Here is a 6,457-nt window from a genome sequence, read left to right on the forward strand (position 1 = left end):
GGGGAAATCCCGTGGAGGAAACGGGGAACGCCCGAAAATCCCCCAAAATTGTCACATCGCCCCCAAAATTCTTGAGGAAACCGGGGAGGGTCGGGAGGGGCTTTAGGGAATTTTCTGGCTTTGGGGACTCCGGGATCTCTTAGGTCACCCCCAGGACCTCCCAGCCGCTGCCGAAGCGGCTGTGATGAAGCTCTGCACCTTTTTTACTTTACAAATAAACAAAATCGGTGTTTTTAAAAAGAATTGAGATTTTTATTTGCATCGTAGAAACATCCGCGGTCAAAGAGCTGCAAAAAGAAAGCCGTGCGGCTCCCCCGCCCCGCTGCTCACCTCCTTCACGTGTTTATGTGACAAAACTGCCCCAAATCCCCTCCCAGATTCATTTAAATGACATTAATGTCCTCCATTACCCTGATATAAATCGGAAACCCCCTCAGAAAGCGGCGAGATCCCGGAGTTTAACCCAAATAGCACGCAAAAGCACGGGGGAAGCGCCGCCATTTCGCCGCACCCTGCGAGGAGAAGGGAGGAGAGAATCACAGCCGCCCGAGCTTTGGCAGCTTCTCAGGGGTCCGGAGAGCTGCGGTTTACCCTTAAGTGCGGATAATCACGTTTACTCGGGTTTAAATGTGTTTTTAACCGACCAGAGGCCCCCGGCGGGGTGCACCGTTCCCGGAGGCACCGCAATACCCGGACCACGCGCGGAGCGGAGGGAGCAAGCTCCGGATCCGACTCCCGAGCCCAAAAATCCTGTAATATAAAGTCCTCCCATCGAGGACGTATCAGATATTGAACTGATAAGAATAGATACTACACTTGATCTTAGCCAAAAAGGCGAGGAACGATACACAGGGAATTCCAAAGGCGGTCCCCACCCGCTCTCGCCCCTGACTCGCCCACCGCCCTCGCGTTGTTCCCGAGCTCCTCCCACGCTGCATTCCGCGCTCCCCTGCCCGCGCCTCACAAGCACAGAGCCCTGGAAGCCCGCAAATCTCACAGCCACCCTTCCGAGCATCCCCTTTGTGCTGTCACTGTTGAATCCGCACAGCCCCACCCCCGGCTCTCCCTCCCGTCCGCATTCGGGTTCCGCCCCGGCAAAGAGGGGGCGCCGGGGGAGGCGCCGGGGGAGGCGCCGGGGGAGGCGCCGGGGGAGGCGCCGGGGGAGGCGCCGGGGGAGGCGCCGGGGGAGGCGCCGGGGGAGGCGCCGGGGGAGGCGCCGGGGGCGGCGCCGGGGGAGGCGCCGGGGGAGGCGCCGGGGGAGGCGCCGGGGGAGGCGCCGGGGGAGGCGCCGGGGGAGGCGCCGGGGGAGGCGCCGGGGGAGGCGCCGGGGGAGGCGCGGGGGGAGGCGCCGGGGGAGGCGCCGGGGGAGGCGCCGGGGGAGGCGCCGGGGGAGGCGCCGGGGGAGGCGCCGGGGGAGGCGCCGGGGGAGGCGCCGGGGGAGGCGGAGTCACTGCGGCCACGGGGGCGGGCGGGAGCGGAGCCGCAGCCGGTGGTACGGCTCGTGTCCCTGCGGGCAGCGGCAGCGTGTCTGTGAATCGTCCCCAAAGCCGCCTGCCTCCCCGCGCCCCGCTGAGCCTGCTCGGGTGTCCCAGCGGGGTCCTGTCAGGGACAGATCACCTTTGCTTTTTCTAAGGTCTGTGATGAATAGTTTAGAAAAGTGGCAGCGAGATTTTTCGTAATTGTAATTTATTTGCGTTTGAAGTGTGAAGCGTGTGTCATTGTTTTGTGCTTTTTAGCAGTTTCCAGCAGTGGAAGAAGGCAAATGAAGCCAAGAGGCTGGACTAGGATGCTGCAGGCCCATGACAAGCACAGGTCAGAAAATAATTAAAACCCCAGGTTATAAAAATACCAAAGTAAAAGCCCAAAGGGTATTGTGAGCTGCTAGACCGTGCTCAGAGAAATCCCAAACACCTGTCCCGTTTTCCTATTGTCAGTTGAACATGCAAAAATCTAAGAGTTGCCCCAAGGATCCTGTCAGTGGGAGGTGGTCATGGGATAACCTGTTTTTGAAGGCATTTTCCACACCCTTAAAAGTGTGGATAGGTGTAGCGTTCGGTACGAGCCGGGCTGCAGTTGCATTCCAAAAAGTGTGTTCTTTGGTCACTAAAATTTCTGGGTTTTTGGTGGGTTTTCCTGAGAAATGCCTTGTATCCCTCTGAGCTTTGCTTTGCAAAGCACTGAACGATTTTTATGGTTCTGCAGGGACCTCTGCCTGGAATGTCCTGGGTGTCCCGGTTCAGCTGCCTAGGGTGGCATGAAGGTGGTGCTGAAGATACTGGATAAATTTTGGCTGCAGGAGCTGCCAGCAAGCAGGCTCTTCAGAGCCAGAGCTTCCCAGGATGGCAAGACTGTCATTGTGGCAGTCCCCAAAGCAGTATCCAATGTGACTAGTTGCAGAGCTCTATAAAACAAGTGTGACATTTCTTACAGTTTTGGGCCCAGTGGGTCTAAGGTGGCTTTTATTAAACCGGAGAGCTGGATTTTTTAGTCCTGCTGAGAGAGTTCAGCATCACCTTATTAAGCAAGGAAAAACTGCGTGGTAAGTGCAGGCTGATGCAATTTATTTTTGCTTATTACTCCCCATGATTCCTTTAATAAATAAACTCCTAATGAAAAGTGTGAATGTGTTAATTATTTCTCTGTTTGATCAGCAATAGAATGCATTAGTAAACATTTGTGGGAGAGGCATGGGGAGCAGCAGAAGGGAGAAGGGTGTGGGAGACAGAGCCCGGTCCCAAGGCGGGTTGCTGGCGGTGGCATAGGAGGGGATGTCAGAGAGATACAGGTAAATGTCTACAGGGTGCAGAGCCCCAGGGTAGTGCCTCTGCTGGGGGAGTGAGAGCGTGTCCAGGACAGGTGGGGTATGGAGCGGCGAGCCCTAACCGGCATGGGGGGTGAACCCATGTGACACGGGCAGAGTCCTGGCTACCGTGTGAATTGTCACCACACAAGGTTAGTGGAGCCAAAGGTCACCCCAGGAGAGGTGCAGCCCCCAGTCCCTATTGCCGAGTCCCACCACAGGCTTACAAAACCAGGATTTGGGCTCCAGAGCTGACAGGTGTCGTGTTGTCCAGGGCAGCACTTGGCACCACAGGGCTGTAGGGGGCTGTGGAGAGGGTGGGGGGCCGTGGCCCGTTAGCTGAAAGGAAGGATGAGTGAGAGGTATTGAGGGCAGTGGGTGATGCAGCCCCCTGCATCCCAGAGTGCCATTGAAAGCTCCCCCTTTCACGGTGTGCCTAAGAACATCTGCCGTGTAATCTTGTGCCTGCAGGAGGAATTTTTGGCAGAGCAGCTGTGTGTAACCCCAAGGTGAACCTGTATCCCATACGGGCCTAGGTAGGATCTGGGCTGGTGACAGCCGTGGTGTAGTTGCCTATGGTCCCCCAGAACCCAGATTTGAGGTCAGAATTTGCAATTTTTGTAATGTAAGAAGGGGTAGCACCAAAGCCAGAAGTTTTTAAAAGTTCAAAGTGTGTCTGTTCAGCATTGAAATGGATACATACTTGATTAGGAGAGTTTTTTAATGTATTTTGTTAGATTTTCCAGACATGGGGAATTTCTTTGAAGGCACAGAATTTCATTTATTTAGTGTATTGTTCGTATGAATACCCGGAGGTTTTCTACAGCTACAGAGCGGCATCTCGCGTCTGGATTTTGTTCCACGGTGAGCCAGAGGGAGAAGCAGCACTTCCCAAATTCTTCTGGAGCAGTGCTAATTGCAGTCCTTTAAACATGCATTAAAAAGGCAACATGTGAAATGGGAAGAGCAATTAGGAAAAGAGGAAAAAGAAATGTTGAGCTAGGGAGGTGTTGCCATTTTTCTGTTGTTCCTTTGAGACAATGATCTTGTAAAATCTTCCTTGGGGCACCATGCAGATGAGACAGAGAGAGTAATGTGTGTCCTGCATAAGCTTGTCCATGCAAGGCCAAAGCAGATAGAAGATTTTAAAGTGCAAACACAAGTGTTGTGTATATAAATGAACCAATGAAAGAGCTTAACTTACAAGGCAGGATGATATATAGGACAAAATGTAAAAAAAGAATAAAGAGATCTATTAGCTGTTCTGTACAAAGTCTAATCAGATATTAGATATTAATGTAAAGAGAGGTTTGATATGAGTAGATGTGTACGGTTAGAGTGTAGAAGTCTGACGTGATATTGAAGTGTCAAAATGTACAAGCTGAACATTGTAAATATGTGGCTCGTGTCTTAGGAGAGGTTCCATAAGTGTCAATGTATTTGTAAGTATTTTCTCTATAATAAGTGCAAATAGATATAATGTAAATAGATGAGTGTAATTATATAAAAGTTTAGGGGGTGGGAATAAGAAAACAGTTTTGAGAAAAGGTTTCGTTGTATCGCTTCATAAATCCTGGAAGATTTCCGTTTCTCGGAAGGTCCAAACGGTAGAATGTTTTTCATAGAGCGCACAGACCGACGCAGCCAGAATCCAAAAGCGTGCAGATTGTCAGGGGCATAAAGAAAATCCAAAAGCCGTAATTTTCATGTTGAGGAAAAGCACTGGAGCGTCCTCACATGTAGAATTTTGAAAAAGCAACCTCCTTGTCCGGAAATTTCACATTCTAGATATGGAAAAAAGCACCAGGCTGGCAAACACAGCAGGGTGTGGTGACAGTGGGTCAGTTTGCAGGTATGGCCGTGGGTGATCCGGTGCCGGGGCAATTAGACAGCAGGGTGTGGTGACAGCGGGTCATTTTGGAGGTACGGTCGTGGGTGACCCGGCGCCAGGTCAGTTAGCCGGAGCGCTTTGATTATCGTGGGTGCATCTGCTGCCACCGGTTACCTGGGGAGTCCCACTGCTGCTGGGGAGTTCCACTGCTGCTGGGGAGTTCCACCGCTGCTGTCATTGCCACCACGGTGGTGGCTGGCCACGGGCCTTGGCCTCGTCCCGGCTGAGAGGTCGTCCCTGGCTTTTCTTTGCTGCCTCCCCAAAGTGCTGCTGCCTCCCTCTCCACCCTGCCCTGCTGTGGCCAGCTGCAGCGTGCAGAGGGTGTCGTGGCCGTGCTCTGCCGGGTTCCCCGTGTGGAAGCAGAGAAGCTGCAGTGGCGGCAGCATCAGTCCTTGCAGGAGATGCTGCATTCATTGGGGTCAAGTGCCTATCTTGACAGCGGTGAAGATTCTTGAGAGCTCTTATGCTGTCAGGTACTCCCCAGAGCGTGTCCTCGAGGTAGAGAGGAGGAGATGTGGCCGTGGTCATTGCTGTGGGGGAAGAAGAGATTTGATGTGGTTATTGTCCTCGCTTCCTTTAGTATCATTGGTGCAGTATTTCTATAGATGCGGTGTCCTGAGGCAGCAGTTACAGCTCTTGTTGTGGGTAGTGAATAATTGAAATGAATGTAAAGAAGGGATTGTTATGATTGCTATCAGTATAGCTCGGTGTTGTTAGTCCCACAGCAGGTTTGTAAAAGGTTCAAAAGGTCCTTTTTTTTCCCAGAAAACCTGACTGAGTGGAGTGAGGTAACACAGAGGCGATCTAGTGTATCCTGAGGCTTGTTATGAAGTGTTGTCAGATGGTTTTTATGATGTGAGGAGGCATTTGCCACGGTGTGCAGATGAGAAGGGTGGAAAAGTTTGTTACGTGTGTAAAAGAGGCACCGTTTGCAGCCAGGTTCCAAATGTGGTATTGTAGGTGAATAGTGTGCATGCTGCAGGAATTGTGTCAGATGAAAGGTGTAAAGAAGCAGAGCTCTGTGTGCACTGGGATTCCTCCAAACTGCCTATCTTACACGAGAGCGGTGATGTGCCATTGCTGTGTAAAAGAGCCATTGTTGTCACCCAGGTTCCCATGGGGAAATGTGGGATTTTGTATTGTAAAGTTGTGCAAATGTCAGGATTTGTGCCAGACAGAAGCTGCTAGGAACTAGGTGTGAGGCTGGCCTCGGACTCCTGGGTGTGTTGTGCCCAGCGTGTGCAAGGATTTCCTAGGTGTTGAAAAGAGGCAGGGGTTTGAGGCAGGTTTGACCAGCAGGAAGAGGGAGGGAGATCACAGTCATGGGCAATGATGGAAACCTTTTCAAGTCTGAGATGTAGAGTCCTAACTGAAAGAATAAATATCTTGTGTGGCTTACGTGGCAAATAAGAAAAATAGATGAATGACATCTTGTCACTGAATTCTAAAGAAGTCATCAGTGAAGGTGCTGACATCTAAACCTAAGTTTTCTCCCTAGGTTTTGAGAAGGATCCCTGTCAGGCTGCAGCGTCTCGGGCTAACCTAATACCAGAACTGTGGTTACCACAGAGGTGTTAATTGCATAAAGGGAAGCAAAGTATCGCTCATATGTTTTGGTCAGAGTTCATCCACACCAAACAGTTCTATCAGAAGCATGGCCTGGGCCACTCACACGTTCAGATGGAACAATTCTACAACCAGCACCTGCAGATGTTCCCTTTGGGATAATTTTTTTTTTTACTTTTTTTCCTTTTTTTGTTTTACTT

General features: G+C 51.5%; 1 long non-coding RNA gene and 1 other non-coding gene across 2 annotated transcripts; both read right to left on the reverse strand.

Moving 5' to 3' along the window:
* Window positions 1-656: 656 nt before the first annotated feature.
* LOC146423463 (U2 spliceosomal RNA) lies at window positions 657-846 on the reverse strand. The gene has a single exon (XR_014847527.1). It is a non-coding gene; the product is annotated as a U2 spliceosomal RNA (small nuclear RNA).
* Window positions 847-4,086: 3,240 nt separating this feature from the next.
* LOC146423464 (uncharacterized) lies at window positions 4,087-5,953 on the reverse strand. The gene is made up of 2 exons (XR_014847526.1): window positions 5,601-5,953; window positions 4,087-5,221 (listed from the first exon to the last, which is right to left on the reverse strand). It is a non-coding gene; the product is annotated as an uncharacterized LOC146423464 (long non-coding RNA).
* Window positions 5,954-6,457: the final 504 nt, after the last annotated feature.

This window comes from Lichenostomus cassidix, unplaced genomic scaffold (assembly GCF_008360975.1).
Source record: "Lichenostomus cassidix isolate B80296 unplaced genomic scaffold, HeHo_3.0 HiC_scaffold_622, whole genome shotgun sequence".
Lineage (NCBI taxonomy): Eukaryota > Metazoa > Chordata > Aves > Passeriformes > Meliphagidae > Lichenostomus > Lichenostomus cassidix.